This window comes from Prinia subflava, chromosome 15 (genome assembly GCF_021018805.1).
Source record: "Prinia subflava isolate CZ2003 ecotype Zambia chromosome 15, Cam_Psub_1.2, whole genome shotgun sequence".
Classification (NCBI taxonomy): Eukaryota; Metazoa; Chordata; class Aves; order Passeriformes; family Cisticolidae; genus Prinia; species Prinia subflava.
The window spans coordinates 15211325-15229604 of NC_086261.1; the positions used below are offsets into that span (position 1 = coordinate 15211325).

An 18280-nucleotide genomic window follows, 5' to 3' on the forward strand; every position below is an offset into this window, starting at 1 on the left:
CCATGAGAGGTTGTGCATGCCAGAGCTGCCCAGACTGCAGTGTGGTAACACAGACCCTCACAAGTACGGCTGCATTATTCTGTCAATGTATTTGTGCAGAGTCACCAGGGCAATGCTGACAATTTATATAATAAAAGACATCTAAAGGAAAATGAATTACCTTGTGCTGTGTCATTGGTGTATCTTCCCTCCTCTGTCATCTCAGGAGTCAGAAGCACTGCTCCTGCACTGAGACCTGCCACAGTTCCCCGTGTCCAAAGGACACTGAAGCTGAAGGAGCTGCTGTGAAGTCACGAGCTACATTCGCAGCACACTCCATACCCTGCTCCTCTGCCATGGCAGCAGTAACGTGAGTTTGTCTCACTTTCAAGAAGTCTAAAGCAGCAGTAGGGCTTTTCAGCCTGGAATCACAAATCACTTAGCACTGTGCAATTTCAGAAGGATCACGGAGATGCAGGTTTTCCACAGCAGGGCCCCGTCAGGCTGTGGAGCCAGCAGCAATCTGCCCTGATCTCCCTGAACACGCACCTTGGACCGAAACGCACAGAATGGAAAAAGCTACACAGGCAAAGAAAGAGACACACAGGTATAAACACATCCAAGTGAACACAGAGACATCTCTCCTGCACGTGCCATTCAAATGAAGGCATCCTACTGAAGTGATTCTTCCCAAAGGACTGCAGGAACGTGGCCCTGGGGTCCCCTCTGCGCTCACCCAGCACAGGTTCAGTCCCCCAGAGGGGCACAGCCAGCTGCAGCTCCCTCAGCCTAACACCTTCTGACAGATTTTACCTCTGCATCCACATCCTCTCTCACATAACCAGACATCTGAAGAATAGGAAAAAACCCACCTCATTTGTGAGTGGGCTGCAGGTACCAGTCAAGAAGTAAAAACTTGCTCTTGTCAGATGGGAGTGATTTATCAAGCTGCTGTCTCTCAGCAAGGATATGGAGAATGCCTATGCAAGCTCGCTGCAGTGCACAGGAAAACAACTTCAATTTAAGATGTTTAAATCCCCAAGGAAATGAATCCCCTTGCTCTGCACTGAAATCAAGCAGAGGTCTTGCAGCCCTGTCCTGCACCATGGGGGCAGGGGCAGTAATCTGTAGCTGAGGGATGACAGACAGGTGAGGGACAATGTCCCCTGCACAGATTCCAACCTGACCTAGGAAGAATTTATCCCTCTGAGTGCTGAACAGAACTGCAGGAACATGGCTGGCAGGTCTAAGGACTTCATAAGTTTCTGAATCAAAAATAAAATTATCCAATATACAAAATATTCTGAAAAAAATCTTTGTTTTACAAATTTTATTTTTTGGTAAGTACATAGCGTGATTTTCAGAATACTACTGGCAATGAGACACATCGTGGTCAGCAGAACTCATCCACAAGAAATATTTTGGAACACATCAGTGTTCCAGGCTCTCAGCTTTGCCCCATTCTGTTTTCTCTTTGATGTCAGTAAGTTATTCATCTTATTAGTTCAGGCTTTATCTTTTGATCAAACTTTTGTAATTCATTATTTGGAAAGTAGTTTCTTAGAGGGACAAGAGCTGTGAAATCAGATGGACCCCAACAAAGCAGTAACAGCTTAGGACAAGTCAGAGCCAAAGTTGGAATTTCAGAGCATATGTGCAAGTTATTATTTTCTAAAAACCACAGTGTTGACATTACAAGGGAAGAAAAGAGAGGAAAGATCCTATCTCCTGAGCCCTTGATCAAATTACTTCATAATTCACCCACTAACACTATCCCCTGGTTCCCATAACAGACAGCAATCTGAGACAGAACAAGCCTGTGGATTTCAGAGCATTAAGGGAGAAAAGGGAACAAACTACAATGCTGCAACTAAATCTCAAGGGGATGTAGAAGCACTCAAAATATTTTACGTAGCAGAATAATTTTATGGAACCTTGCAGATATAAAATATGGAGACAACTTCAAATTAGCCACAGTCCATGTGCAAGATATAAAAACCAGGAGCCCAGAACTATACAGTGTCTGCAGTTTCCTATAGTTTCTTTCAGCAAACTTTTTTCAAAGTAATTGTCAAAGATATTAGATTCCCATATTTCGAAGATGCTATCTGCTAGTTCTTAATTTATCCTAGCCTCTTATCTTTGAAGCAATTCCGTTTCTGTCTCGGTGCCTAATTTCCATTTTACACATCCTATAATTGTGTTTGTCCTTTTGTCCTTTAAAGTTGACTTCTAAAGATTCCCATCATTAACACATCTACAAGGAACAAACAACTTGCTCTCTATGTTCTTTGGTTGAGATCTAATTATTAAAGTTATAATTATTTCTCCTTACAGATTTTAATAAGTTGGAACTTGCTTTAAACTGCTCTTTTACTGCAAGCTGTGGGCTTGGATATTTCTTGCCTTAGGAAGGGATGTTGCTCTGCAGAGGTTTCAGATCTTTAACCTGTAAACGAACTTGTTGCATGAGTTACTGTTCACTTTGCCTTCTATCAAGTCCTGGTTATTTTCAATCATATTTAGTTACCTTTTGCTTATTTAGGAACTCCTCTCAGCCCAGAAATTTTATGCAGTATTTCTATAATTCCTTACTTAAAATTTTTAAACATTTTACCTTCCCTCTACTGTCTTCAGTATCTATTTTCTTAATGGGTAAAGCATGAACTTTATCTTCTTATGATATGGACACGCTAACACTTTTTAACTGTAAACCCAAGAGCTGGCAAGCCCTCTCTGAGATTAAAAAAAACATGAAAAATAACTCACAACATTGAGCTATGCTTATTTCATGATACAGACTCTTTTCTATACAGGAAAGTATAAATAGTGTCCACAGCTGTGCAATTTATCCCCAGCCATTAAATGTCTCCACAGTCTTACAATTCCTAAAAGTGTCTGCACTGCCTACAAATGAGCTGCATTAATATAAACAGCATGTGAGTGTCCAGAGAGCCTATAAAACAAAAGCCCCTGGAAGAGACCTGAACTAAAAAGTACCACTCCCTGATCTGAAAAAGAAGAGCTTGTAAGTATTTCACAGTTGATCAATTTGCCAAGAACCCTTTCCAATGTTTTGATCCCACAGTCCTGAATCCCTGGTTCAGATGCCTGGAGGGAAAACAGGAGCCTGTGTGAGAAGCCTGGAGCCTGCCCTGTGCCCAGCGCTGGGGTACAGGCATCCCTCTCCGAGTGCCAGGACTGCCTGCTCTCACCAAACCAGCACCAAAATCCAGAGAGGAACAACAACCTGCACAGGCTGGCAGATTCAAACAAGGGCTCACCAACAGGTATGCACAGGAAACAGCTAAACGTGGGCTCCTGGCTCAGCTCCTAAATAAACACCTTCATGGTATAGATATGTACTGTTATAAATCCAGCACTGTTCTCTCACAGCACTTTGCAGAGGAATAAGCCAGACTAAAATAAGCTGTACACTGCATCTTATCTCCATTTTAAGAATGAGCAAGTTTCTTAACCTCTTTGTCTCAGTTTCCAAGGCTACAAGTGAGGCATGACAAAGGCAGGAAGAAAACCCAGATATTTTTTGGCTCTCAGTTTTTTCTTTTTCTATTGCTGTTCAGTCATCCTATCTTCCTAAACTCTGGGATTTAGTTATTTAAGCATAGATATTATCCTATGTTCAGCCTGTTTTCTTGCTGATTCTGATCACTTTTTCTCTATGCAAATCTGGCCAACTGTTTGGTGATCAAATTTGATCACTTCTTGCTTATATGCCCGTAGAAATAATCAAGGAAACAATACCCTGACCAGCACTAGCAGAGGAAAGGACACATTCCTATAAAATAAAGTCAAACCAAGCTATTTTTAAAGGCATGCAAATAATGTGAGAGAAGACAGGAAACCACATTTAAAGTGTAAATCAAACCCATTGTTTTGTAAAATTTCTGGAAAAGCTTTGAAAAATGGTTTTTTCTACTTTTCTCTCGCAGAATTTGCAGAATTTCTTTGTTCGCTACAAAAAGAAAAACAAAGCAACAGGGAAATGAAGTGATGTTCCTCTCTCCTCTGGCAGAGAAGTAATGAAGTCTCCTCCCCCTTCCAGAGGGGATCACAGTTTGCCAGCTTTGGCAGTCACTGCAGTATTTAAAATAGAAATGAATCCCTAAATGTGATTTGGCAAAGACCCGCTGCAATATTCAGTGAGTGTTTTCCCTCTCTTCCACTTCCTTTCTACCATTTAATGACCCCGAGATGTTTGCAGACACCTCGGGGGTGAAAGGCACCCGTGGACACTGAGAGCCCCCTGAACTTTAACACACACGGGAAAGGCGGCTCAGGCAGCCCTGGTTCGTACCGAGGGCTCCTTGTATGGCCACGGCTGAGCCTGGGACACTTCCAACAGCTGCTCCTGTTCTTCCACAGCCCCAGCTCCAGGGGAGGCACCCGGAGCCTCCCGGGCCCAGAGCATCACCTCCTCTGGCACCAGCAAGAGCCAGGAAAACCAAACTTTGCCACAGGTTCCTGCAATATTTCAGCACACGCAAACAGAACTATGATTTTTGTAATGCTTTTGTTTTCACCTACACTGAGGTGAAGCCTACAAGCCAGAGCACACGGTATTTTCTGGATATGCTGTGTTGAAGGAAAGAATAAAGAAAATACAAGTGCAAGAGATGAGAGATGAACCAAAGATGTGAACTCTTCAGAGGGATATCTGAATCCACAGCCAGAGTGAGGCTAGCTAGAGTCAGAATTCAAGGACCTTCACTCAATTGCTTTGGAAAAAAATGACTGAATATGGAACACCCCTTGGCACTGGTGAGACAATAAGCCAGTTGTCACAGATGCTTGAAGCAACAACAGAATTCATGTTTGATTACCAGAGGGACTGAGCTCGAGGTGAAGGAACCAACAAGAGGAGCAGACTGTGGGGCATCTACAACCACTGATTCACTGGGCTTTAAGAACTCCTGACTTGTCTCTGACTAGGAAGTGTTGTACATAAATTAATCCCTCTTATTCATTCACAGAATAAAAGCTATTAAGTATCTGAACCCACAAAATGTTAGCTTTAACACCAAGCAGCCTGCCAGCTGACTCACTCAGCTGGCACACTTTCAATTTGAAAGGTGGGCAAAATGTCTCAAATATATTTATGCAATAGCAACACATTACCAAAGTAATTCTGTTCAGGATCTTGTGACATACCTCCAGAAAATGTCAGGACAAAAATTTCCTCTTTCCAAGGGTAAAGAAACTTTCCAAGCATCAACATTTTGTCTTCTGTATGTTTTAAGCTTTAGAATGTTTATAATCACATCCCATAGCCCAAGTAATTTCCACTTTGGCATCAATGAAACTGTTCAAAGGCAGCAGCAGGAAGACTCAAAGATTGATTTCACAGATCATTGGTCCAGGCAGTGTTTGCAAACTGCTGACCCCAACCATGGAGAATTGCTAGGGCCTTGCAGATCGAAGGGAGACTTCCAGTTTAAAACTGATGGGAAATATGAGGTTAGCATGACAGGTTTTCCTAAAAAAAACCCCACTTTTAAAGGAGTTCATTCTAAATGAGTCATATTAGCCCACACAAGCAAATCAGCACATTGTTCTGATTTCCCCTCCCTAAAATGCATCGTGTCCTCAGTACAATGCTACTGCACAAATAACTTGGGATTGCCAAAAGCTGCCATCAAGCTTTAATTACAGCAGTCCTATTTTGTATATTCTTGAATCAACAGGAACTAAATCAGCCTGCTAAAAACCAGCCAGTACTTCAAAATCTCCAGTGAAGATTAAGAAATAAATCTCTGCAATAAAGCATTAGCAAGCTCAGAAAGAGCCTCATTTTCTTGCTTCAAGATAAGACTGTGGTACACACATGAAAACTGCTGTATATAAGAAATGACAGAAAGCACCAATTAATTGTAACAAATTATTTTAATACAGATCATTGCTACTAAATGTTTCAGACTACTTAATAGTATTTTTACTTTGCCTTTTTGGCTGCTCTTTCCAATTGATTCAAATCTACAAGTGAGAATGTTTGCATTCTCAAAGCTTTTGTCACTGTCAGCATTTTGTTGAGAACACTAAGCCCCATTTCAGATTTCAGTAGATTTTACAGAAGAGTTAAAAAAATTGACAGTGCACGTCATTCTGCTAATCATTCTCATCTTATTAAGCTTTTGTCACAGCCTGACAATACCAAAAGACTTGAGTGCATTTTACTGTTTTGCAAGCAGACTCTTGTCATAAATGATGGAAAATGTGATCCTGAGGTCAACGAGGAAAATTGTAAAAATCAGGCTTCCTTACAAGTATTTATTCAGTCTCTGACTTGGAGTTTAATGGCAGGATCTTCCATGCTCTAAAAATAGCAAAAACCTGTTTAATTCCAAAATTTCAATTTTTAGATGGGAGAAGAGCACCTAGATTACATAATCTGAAAACTGAGCAACAAACCAAGCCTCATCCCAGTTCCCAAGTTTTTCCCATTGCTGAACAATACAGAAATTAATTCCAAAGATGACTCCCAAATCATATATTAAGTATTCAGCCACAAGCAAAGCAAATACTCCTCAGCAAGTTGGACTGCAAGTTTCTGATATGCAAGGCAGCTCTTGCAGCTCCCAGAGAGAAATATTTAACAGGCAAAACGCGTGCTTGCTCTGAAGTGACTGTAACACATGACCTGGCATGTGCTTTGACAGCAAGTTATTCAAGAAAGATGACAATACAACAGAGTTACAAAAACAAAATACAGCAGCGCCAGGACAAGCCTTTGGAAATACAATTTGTGATGTAAAGCCATCAATCTTTAACATTCAAACTAAAGACCTGAAGCTTTTAGAAGCAGCAGCCTCACTGCTGAGGTTAGAAGACATTCCCATACTCTATTATGGCAACTAAATAAATATTTACCATGGTTCTTTTCAAAAGGCTGGGTTAGCAAAGTAAGACCATGAGAGCATTCTGGGCCCTCTTTTAAACACTAGAAAAATTGACTTCAGGCAAGCCAAGTTTTAGTTCTCGTATTTGTAAAATCAGTAAATTATGGAGTTCTGGGTTTAGATAGGAGTTGACTGAAAAAGGCATTTCACTCTGCTGCCTCTCCTTCCAACACACAGGCAGCTGGGATGCTCATTAAAAGTCTCCTCAACCAGCACTTTAAAGGAAAAAATACTTCAGCAAACCAAAGCCCCAGCAAATTTCTGGAAGGATGAGCACTTCAGTCACGCTCTCCAGACAGTGAAATGTTTTTAAGTCACCCCTACCTTCTACTGTACTACTCTGAAGATAAAAATGGACTCTTCCCAAAACATGAATGTAGCAGAAGATTCAACACTACTTCCTAAGCCAGCATTAAGTCACTTCAATCAAATATATATGGAAGATACACATACCCACATCCAGATAAATCTGAGCAGACACACACCATTCTCAGGATGAAAATAAAAAATGTCTCTTCTTTGAATGAAAGTTTGTGCAACATATTTTTCCCCAGTAACACTAACAAGTTGATTTTGAGATACAAATATTTTTTAAGCTGTAGATTTCAGAGCAACAGCGTAGAATGATCACATTTGCCCAAGTATTTGTGGCCAAAGATATTTACAGAGAGTCCTCTTGAATCATTGACAGGAATTTTAAAGCTTAACTTCCACAAAAACTAAAATGGATCAGTCAATACCTGTTCCCTATGAAACTATAAACTTATTTATATACGTAAGACATGAAATCACAGAAGTTGGTGCATGGAAATGCCAGAACTGACTGGTCTGCAGAGCCAAACAACAAAATAAGCCAGAGCACCTAAAATTGTTTCTTCAATTCAGGCACTTCTTTTTTCTCCTCCCAAAAGACTCTCTTTTCTAAGTGACTGCCTTTTTGTCAGATTCCAAAGCAGGCCCTCCAGCCCCGAGTTTGCTTTGTCCACCAGCCTTTAATTATAAGGAGAAAGAAACAAAGCAGAGAAAATGAGTAATTTGAATAAAAGTTCCAAAACCTAACAGCTTCCACAGTTTGTTTCAGTATTTCATCAGAAAGTCATACTTTTATACAGAGCAAATTCTAATGATTTTGAATTCTATAAGTATTAAAGAAAATATTTCCTACTCAAAACACTGCAGAGTTAAGGCTCCCAAACAAACTGGGGGGATTAGAACTAGAATAAAGGGAAATGTATGCATTTTTACATGGCTACAACCAGCAAATAATTTATGAGTGCAAAATCAAGACTTGTGGTCATGCTCAGAACTTAAAAAACTTAAATGTTATGTAATAAAAAGCACAAAGCTCAAGAGATTTGCTCATCTGAAAAATATGAAAAAAATCCTTTCAAAACAACATATTTATTCCAACACATCCTAGAGGCAGAAGAGCCCATGTTCCCTCTATCTGCACATTGTGTACAGCTTTTCCAAAAGGAAATGTTTATCCCAGGTCCCAGCACACGCTGTGAAGCAGGGCAGACACAGTGGGGTCACACCAATTAGCAAAGCAGCATTCAGAGAGAGTTGTCTTTGTCACGAGGTGCCTTCACTTTCCTCTCTCACTGAAATAAAGGCAGAGCTCTATTTCAGTGTTTTTTCCTTACCTAAAGACTGGATCACTGGTTTTTCAGGTGCAGCACAATTAACTCCAAGACTGACATCCCTTTTGTTCTCTGTATATTCTGTTCCTCTGTATATTCCTGAATGCTGCTGTCATGTGCACCCAAAGACCATGCAAGGAGTTCATGTGGTTATAGGGTGTGCTCCTTATCTGCCTGAGGAAGGCACCTCAGGAAGAATCACTGTCCATGCTCCTATTTTTTAAGCTCTCAGAATAGAATTTGAGTCTAGTTCATCTCTCAAATTAATAAGCAGAGTGTCTTTTGTGTGGTGTGACATCTTTCTAAGTTCTATCACAAACCCACTGCCAAGAAAACAAGAATGTTCAAAAAAACTTATAGTGCAGGCTGAGGAGTGCAAGTGCACCTCTGAGACAGCAAACCCCCTCCCACTGCTCCCAGGAAGGATCCAGGAGCTGCCCAGGCTTTGAGCTGTCCTCTGGCTGTCATTTTTCAGAACTCTGCAGCAGATTATGCAGATGGGGCAGATATTTTACCATGTTCATTATCATCCAATGAACATTTGTATGTCTGATACACATTTACTTTGCTTGCAGAACAATTACTCCAAGTCATGGAAAAACAGTGGTGGAAAATAAGCCTTGACCCATGTGGCAAAGTCAATTGAATGTAAGTAGCTGACATCTATGGATTTTAAAATACCCTAAGTTACCCCAAGACATTTGTAAACTGGCAGGTGAAAGCCAAAAGAAATTACAAAAAAAACCCCCAGCTCTTACCTCACATTCACAGCAGGAAAGAAACAAAGTTTTTAGATTACAACTGTTCCCATTTCATTTGAAACACCAGCGTGAATGAACAAGCATCTCATTATCAGCAAGAGAAAGGCAAGAAGCCACATCCATCTGCTGTAGAGAGACTGAGGATGGGACTGTGCTCCTCCACAGGGTCTACACAGATGACAGTGCTATCATTTTTGGAAAAGTAGAGCTTACCTTGGTTTAGAAACTGATACTGATTTTCAACTATTCACTTGTTCAGTAGTTTTTTATCCACAGTTCAGGTATTTGCATCCAGCACAATCACTGCAGCTATGAACTGAGTACTGGCTGCTTGTTTTTCCAAAATATTTTCAAACTTCTATTGTGATTACTTGATTGAAAATGTACAGCAACTCTTTTAGTCAGCAGAACACAAAGAATTCAATGTGTTATCTGTGCAATACTATTAGTGACTATTGACTGAACTTAAAACTTCCTCAGTAAGCTGTGCTTGCTGCTGAACACAACAATATTCATTTTAGGGATTCATATTTCCTCCTGTGCTCTTCAGATCTCATTCTGTTTGGGTGCTTAAATACTTTCTAATGAAAGCACCCCAAGTTAGCTTTCTATGTAGACAGACCAATACTTAATATGCAAAGAACTGCACAAACCGAACTCCAGGAGGAAAACCTAATTATGTAACATTTGATATATTAAACCTAATTCCCACTTATTCACATGCTGTTGCTTTGGTATATTACCTGTTTGCTGTTATTTCTCCTAAGAATTATTAGTGTATACGTATGACCAGCTGCCCCAGCAGTCGTGCAGGAATATTTTAGGGAATACCATTATTCCACAGCATTTCTATGGTCCCCTCTGGGGGGACTGGGCAGAACTCCCTGATAACCTGTGCTGGTTATCTTTTCCACCATGTTTCTGTACAACACTGCTTCTCACTCTGCAAATTTGGCTTCAAAAGGGTCCGTCTGTTGCTATCTCCATTGTTCAGGAATAGCACTGTTGATTTACACTGATAAACAAAGATAATGTACAACCATAAGCAATGAAGTCAATTTGCAAAGGACACAGTAGGAAAAAAGCCTGCAATGTTATCACTATTCTGTACTACACAGGAGAAATACAGCCTTGTGAAAAAAACCCACAAAGGCGAGGGGTGAGAACTGGGCATCCTTTTTTATGCATCACTTCTCACTGTTTACAACATTATGCAATCCAGTATGATTTGCAATTTCATATGTAAAGAATGTATTTACTGAATCCTCTTGTGATGCTGATGGCAGTACCCATCAGAAAGGAACCTGATTCAGCTTCTCTCTTTGAAAGCAACAAACAATCAAACACTTCCCACACTCCAACAAGCAGAACAACAGAGAATTATGCAGAACAAGGGAGAACTCACCATGACTAAAGCTCCAGTGGGGTTGAGGGATCTCCATCTAAACCAATCTGCGATCTCACCTCAGTGCTGTCGCAGGAGGTTTTTCATGGCAACTGTTACTAACAGTGTCTCTATCAGCTGCTCAAACAGGTGCTGTGTGTACCAGAGTGCACCACTCCTCCTGATGCACCGGCTAACACAGCCAGCCACCTTCGGAGAGATCTGCTGCTCTCTGAGCACACAAGGGGGTGAACTCGTCAGGAACCCAGCCCAGCAGTGCTGCCTGCAGGTCCATGGAGCTTGCAAGGTACCAGTGAGGACACGGCAGCCACAGCCCACGGGGAAATGAAACACAGGGGAAGCTCGGAGCTCTGCTTCTCCTGACATTTCCTCTCACAAGGATGCTGCCTCTGCTGCACAAGAAATACTTACCAGGCAAAATTCAGATGCACAGGAGCCTCAGCAAGCTTTGCCCTAACACGCCTTCGTTGTCTGCGCTTCCCAAGCAACCTTCTCTAGCCAAAAATACCGTCCTTTAAATCTGTCTCACTCAAGGCCTGCAATAACACTTTCAAATTTTTGTTGTCACAATTGAAAGGTATGTTATTGACAGCTTCATTAGCAGCAGAGCAGGTTTAAGACTTCTTGGTAATAATCTGATATTCCAAATTAAAAAAAAAATCGCAGTATGAAAATACAATTTTACATGTATAAAGCTCCAAAATAGTCAGCATTTTTGCGTTGGATGTGTGTTTAACACCAAGTTCAGTGAGTTCTTCCACTGACTACAACATACCACAAGCTGTTGCACAATCACAGCATGTGTAAATGATCACACTGGCAGCTTTCATGTGCCCCCCACTCTCTACATCTTGACTAGGAGCTGTCTCCCTGCTTCTAAAAACTGAGAATGTCTGCAGTTTACAGAACAAAAGTCATTAAATAAACTATCTCCTCCAAAGATCATTCCAAATGGCAGGAGTCACACTCCTTAACCATATAGTTACAGACTTAAAAGTCTCAGACTAGGGAATATTGTGCAACCTGTTTTTAAGGGAAACTACCCAATCTGGATGAGGAAGGCCCAGAAGGACAATTAGCAAGGTTTAAAGCAAATGGAAAAACAATTACACAAGATGACTTACTCCCCCGTGGAAAACTCCTGGACTAATATTTATTCTCTCTGAGCTTGTATATATTTGCATTAAACTTCAAACTTTATTAAAGCAATATTGATGTAATTCTGAGCCTTTACAGAGGGAATCAGTGATTTTAACAGGATGCCAAACAGGCTAAAAGGGCACTCTGCAGAAGACTATTCAGGGCTAAAACAAGGTAGAGAGAAAGGCATTAATTACTGAGGGGGGAAAAAAAGGTGCTAAAAGACTTAACAGTTACCCAAGGACAGCTTCAGCTCCAGAGGCACTGAAATGTGAAGTGTCTCGATTACCTTCAGACACACAAACTTCTGAATTTCCTGGCCAATCTGGGGGAGGAATACATATTTTTAAAACTATTCTTTCTCCTTCTTGCTGTATCACAAAAGTCCCCAGAAAGGACACCAACAAGTATAAAAGCAGAACAATGATACTCACTAAGAGGAAACTTGGCAGCTGAGACAACAATAAGAGCATCTGTGATATGTACAGAGCCTTATGCGAAGAGGGAATATACATGAAGTCAGTGTGGAAGGATGTCTATATTTGTTCATGTTTATAGTGTAAGATTTAAATGTCTTTTAAATGTGTTTGAAGGCTTTTCTGACAGCAAGACCCTCGGAGCTGGAAGACTGGATATAAATATATACATGCCGAATTTACATCTCCTGTATTACAGACTGTCTTCCTCCTCTGGGGAGCCTTGTAGAGAGCCCTGTGTAAATACAGGCATGCATCCAAGAGGGAACATTTTAGGACTGAGATCAGTTTTACAAAAACATGGAAGGTCAAACTGTGAACACTAAACAGCTTCCTACAGAACCTCAAGCCAATAATACAATAACCCAAATCTGCCTGAACACCAATAACGTTGCTTTGGCAAATTCCGTGCTAGTAGCAGTATTTTCTGAAATAGCACTAACTTTATCAAGTCAGTGATCTTACTTTTTAGCACCACACTGAACTGGCATCTCAGACAAGATGTTACTAAAACAAGTATTGCTAGAAGCCTACAATGTTTAGCCTGGCATAATTTTTATCCATTTGTTTACTGCGATTTCAAAAACTTTGCTAAAAATGTCTCCTGCAGTCAACAGTGACTGCATTAAGACAGCTGAGCATTTTTCAGCATTTATGTTTAAGCATATATAGGGCTTTTTAACTGAAATATTACTCTTACGGAAAATGTGGGATGAAGTCTACAAATGGAAAGATTTTAAAATGCCTTTCCCACAAAATATTTATATATTTTTTGCACTTTATGTGGATAAAGTATTTTTCCCCCATTTCCCCAGAAACAAAGACTTAAAAAAGGAAATCCATTTCAGATTGATGACAAAACACTTCTCTAAGTGGTATGGTTTAAAACTGAGTTTGTCCTCATACTGCATAGCAATATGTGATTACTAGGAGGAGATAACTGATGAATGATTATCCCAGGAGTTCTGAAATCCTGTTGTTCTCGTTGTCATCTGAACAGAAAAGTCCAAAAACATTTGTGGTAAAACCATTTTGTAACTTGGTGAGTTAACATGGTAACTTTTGTAATAGCTGATAGGGTCCCAAAAGAAATTCAATTCAAAGAAGGTGACCTCAGAGTTACACCCACTGTGTAGTTTTCCTCCAGCCACATTTTGCACTACCAGGCAATCTCAAATCAACTCAGTCCACTTAAAGAGATATGGGGAAAGAAATTGCTTGAGTCACTCAGCTACTGATCTATCTCAGGCAAAAGGAAAACTGAAAATTTCTTACACAGTTGATAATTTCTGCTTATGATTTGGAAAACACAGAGCCCATAGTGCTAAACCACAATTTATGGAAATTGGAGCTCAAATATTGGACAACGGGTTAGAATTGTTGCCAAGTAAAAACAAGTCATTTATCCTTGTCAGTGATGTCGCAGAAATTCTGAAGCTGTCACTTTCTCCTCAGTGTACACTGTTGACTTGCTCCACTTTACTCTGCTTTAAAAGAGTGAAAGTCAACTACCAACTCTTACTCCAGTTTGCAGCCTGTATTTTTCCACTCTAGATTTAAAACTGTACGGTAATGGAAATTCTGCATTATTGTGCTGATCCATATGAAACAATGGAAATATTTCAGCCTCAGGCCAATGTAAATCCCAGTGCAACTCCTGGTCCCTTTGCAGCGGCTGTGTGGGAGCACAGGGAGGTGGAAGATTGGCAATGCCAAGAAAGGCTCTGCAGACAAGGTCCCTGCACCAGCCTGCCACACTAACACACTCACAGAACGTGCTCCAGCCATCCCTCTGGTATCAGCGTGGAGAATCCACAGCCTTCTCCCGAGGCTCTGGGGCTACACATCTCCTTCTCCAAAATCCATGGTACTTCACACACACACAGAGTGGAATTTCCCTCACTGGTGATTTTTGGCTGCCACTAACAGCCAGTAAATTCTACATATGGCTGCAAATAACTTGACATTCTCTCTCTGAACTTTGCTTCAACTACTAAACTAAAACATATTCTACAGATCATTATTTTTGTACTCAAAGTAGGTTAAAAACACCTAGAGGTGTTAACAGCAGATAAGGAAGTTACATTTTCAGTTTCCCTGTCAGGTGTTTTCTCTACAATCTCCTTTCACCTCGCAGGTATTCCACAGCCTTCTCAGAGCTTTCCACCTCGTCACAGCCGAGGCATTTGCATTTCAATGCCTGCCGTCCGCGGATGTGAGCCCTGACACAGCGAGCAGCCCGGCAGGATTCCTGCGCTGCATCCCTCGGGAGCTCCCACGGGAAGCGGAGACGGCCTCACCTCGGAGCCCTGCCTGCCTGTCCCGGGGGGCTCCGGGGCTCCAACAACCTCACATACCAAAAAAAGAAAAGATAAAGGGCTATTAACACAGCCTGAAACCCAATCTCATCAGAAGGCAACCAGAACAAGGGGAGCAGTGACAGGAGGAAAGCTGCAGATCCCTCCAGAGAAAAGGGCAAAGGAAACACGGGCCGCCAGCAGGGATGGGCGAGGGAGATCCTAACACGGGATGAGGGGCAGCTGCAGGGAAAAGGGAAAGACTAAACAGGAAAAGGGAAAAGGAAAGGAGACACACAGGAGTGTAAATTCAGAAACAAGGTACAGAAAACATGTTACAACTTGTTAACTTAGAGTAAGCTTTTCACATACACATTTTTCCTAGCGCAACACAGAAGGCTAACAGCAATTGTCAATGTCTGTGACACTAATCAACAGATTACAATAGTTATTCCAATGTTTTACTATCCTATTCAGGAAAAAAAAATCAACAGTTAGGAGTCATATAGCCCAAATAGTATCCACCCTTTATTTTTCTTTAAATTACTGATTCCAAGCAATTCCTTTACTTGGAAAGTAAACAGGAAAGAATACATATGTTAGTAAACATGCCTGGAAATGGATTTTCTAAAGAGCTGAAAAGTCAGAAAAACAACTTACCCAAGAAGTTGAAATTGTATTTTGTCCCTTTGCTCTCTCTTTCAATGAAACAACCATAAGACTTGAAGATACACAGGAAATGCTGTTCTTTCAAACTAACTCTATGCTTTAAAGTAGTAGGAAATGCCAAGTTCACTGCATCCATTATGAACTGCAGCTGGGTGAAAGTGCCTACCTGCAGCCAAGTTCTGCAGCTGGTACCTCCTGCCCAGGCTCAGGAACCACTCCCTGCCTGCCAGTGCTCACCTTCAGGTGAGGAAGGTGTAACTGAGTCAGACATCTGTCCAAAAAGGTAGTTCAGGAAGCCTGTGAATTCAGTTATCTGCATGGGATATCCCAGCAATAAGGTAAAGTCATCAAGAAATGAATACATAAGATTAATCATGGAAAATTGCTCATGGAAAAGTTGGTAATTGCTTCTTGCATAGTTCTGTATTTTAGAGAACAAAAAGAAGTTTTCCTGAAAACACACTGAGCAATAACTCCTCCAGGAAGATGCTTCATCTGGATAAAACATCTTAGCTACTTTACAGACAGAACCTTTTAAAGCCTGTATGGAAATAGATTAAGAGTTCTAACAAGTCTAAACAATCAAATAAAATCTCCACAAGTATTTGCTGCTCTTGCTACACCCCTGGATTCAGACTGTCTGAGGAGGTTGTAAGTCAAACAAAAGTCACCCAGAAGGAAGTACATCCAGTTTGTCACAAAGGCAGTTGTTCAGCTGGCAATATCAAACAAGCTAAAGTAAGCTTTATAACGACAGAACCTAATTATTGGAATTCCATAAAGTCTTGGTTCCTAAAACAACTGCGTGTTCTCTCCTTCCTGCCCATATATCTCCGTATATTATTTTTTCTGTAAATATCCGGGAATAAAGTGTTTTAGCAGACATTAAACCTTTAAGCCACAGCGAGTAAGGGGGAAAACTGGAGGCACTAACGAAGTGGTTAAAGAAGAATGAGCTCTACAAAAGTAAACGGCAAAGACCTAAAGTAAACAGAAATTATGTTCTCTGAGAAGGAACGCCTATCAAATTCGAGGTCAGAGATCCACCAGACTAGTTCCCCCTTGCCCCTGTGCTCACCTCGGAGCAGCCTGGCCATTCCGCATCGGGTATCAGCAATTCCACAAGTAACAGACAGTATATAAAGTATTCACACCGCTTCGCCTGTCCCAGCGCAAATCCCAGCTTTCCCAGCCCAGCCTCAACTTCACCCGCAACAGAAACTGGCAAACAGACCGACCCACCGAAAAGTCCAAAACAACCTCCGAGAGAAAGGACCGAGAGGATGCAATGCAGCTTCACACGTACACGCCAACACGTAAAGCCTTTCAAGCCAGTAATTCGAAATAATAACAGAGCAGGGGCAGAGCCCCGGCAGGAATAGCATCCACCTGGCACCCACAGCGGCTTTATCCCGGGAAATTCCTCGAAGGTGTCAGCGCGGCGGCAGGCGCTCCCCGGCAGGGCGCGGGATCGCGCCGCCCGCTCCCCGCCGCGCTGCGGGCTCGGGCAGCGCCCGGGGCGGCCGCCGAGCACCCGGGGGCCCCGCGCCGCCAGCGGGGGCGAGGGCGCCGCACGGCCCCGCGGGGGCCCCGGCGCGGCTGCCGGCGCCAGACGGGCTCTGTGGGCGCCGCTGCGACCGGGACCGCGGCGGGGCGAGAGGAGCCGGGGGGACCCTAGGGGAGGGAGTGACGGGCAGGCGGCGGCTGCGCCCCGCCGGAGCCCTGCTCGCTGCCCCCGCCCGCGGCCCCGCTGAGGAAAGCTGACCGCCGCCCCCCGGCCTCTCCTCACGGCGTGAGGGGCCGTCACCCCCTCCTGCCCCTCACCTGGCAGGGGCTGCCCAGCCCCGCGGCGCCTCCCGCGGGGAGGCGGCGGCTGCGCCCAGGAGGCTCCGTGCGGGCTCGGGCTCCCGTTCCCGCCGGGCCCGGCGAGGACGCGGCTCCCGGGACGGGGCTGCGACCGCCGCGCCCGCGCGCAACAACCAACTCTGGGCACCGCCCCCCGCGCGCGCACCGCGCCGGGAAGCCCCGCCCCTCGCTCGCCCATTGGCTGATGGCGGCGAGGGGGCGTGGCACCACAGCAGGGCGGTGCGAGGCCCTTGGGCGGCCAGGGGAACCGCCGTGAGAAGACTACAACTCCCGGCGTGCATCGCGCGCGGACCTTTAAAAGCATTACTGTTGTTCGCACTCATGTGTGGGTAAAGTGTGTGCTTCCGCCTGCGGTGGTGAAGTAGTCCCGCAGCGTGTTTTGAGCTCCAGCCCCGCGCTGGGCTGCTGAAGGGAGCGGAACGGCGGGCGCTGAGCCGGGAGTGTTCCCGGTTCGGCTGGGCCGTCTCCCGAGGGGCTGCTCTAGGGGAGGCGAGAGGGCCGCGCTGAGGCGGGAGCGGAGAGATCCGAGCAGGCGGGGCTGTAGCGTGCACTGCGCGTGCGGGAGGCGCGGCGGCTGCGCGGGCTGAGGGGACCCGGCTGAGGGGACGCGGCCACCCCCGGCGACCCCGGCCCTGCGCGGGAGCCGCCGCCGGCAGGTCAGTAGGGACGGCCGCGGGCCCTCCGCCCCTCCTCGGCCGCGGCGGGCAAGGAGTCGGCGGGCGGCTGTGGGTGCTGTGGCCCGCCCGTGAGCGGGGCTGGGGGAGCCGCCGGAGCCAATGGGGGGTGAGGGGGAAGAACCGGATGAGGGTCTAAGTGCTTGGCTTTCGGTGTTCTCCATTATATATCTTACCACGATTCCCCCAAAGCTATATTTCATGGCTCCTTAGTTCTAATTATTTGTCCTTTCTGTAGGTCCACTTAATGTTCCCTTGTCAAGCAGGTGATTTATCATGGTGTGGTTTTCTGGTACCTCTGTCCAGGTTTCCACGCTCAGTTCCCCGTTCCTGGGGAGATAAATCTCTTATTTCGTGGTGCCAAAGAGAAGCCCCGAGGCCGGGGTTGAAGCCCCCAGGGCCACGTGCGCTGCGAGGCGCCATTCATTCCAATCCTCTGGAAAACCAGCGCCA

At 43.8% G+C, this 18280-nt stretch overlaps 2 protein-coding genes across 5 annotated transcripts in view; one reads left to right on the plus strand and one right to left on the minus strand.

The window, feature by feature from the left end:
* The window catches only part of PEAK1 (pseudopodium enriched atypical kinase 1), a 109102-nt gene extending 91837 nt beyond the window's left edge, over window positions 1-17265 (minus strand). For all 3 annotated transcript variants that reach the window (XM_063413043.1, XM_063413044.1, XM_063413042.1), the window contains exon 1: window positions 17112-17265. The gene's annotated coding sequence lies outside the window, so the exon portion shown is untranslated. The remainder of the gene's footprint in view (window positions 1-17111) is intronic.
* A 329-nt stretch (window positions 17266-17594) lies between these two features.
* The window catches only part of HMG20A (high mobility group 20A), a 40077-nt gene continuing 39391 nt past the window's right edge, over window positions 17595-18280 (plus strand). The window contains exon 1 of one of the 2 annotated variants that reach the window (XM_063412501.1): window positions 17595-17809. The gene's annotated coding sequence lies outside the window, so the exon portion shown is untranslated. The remainder of the gene's footprint in view (window positions 17810-18280) is intronic. The other variant, XM_063412503.1, reaches the window with a different exon arrangement.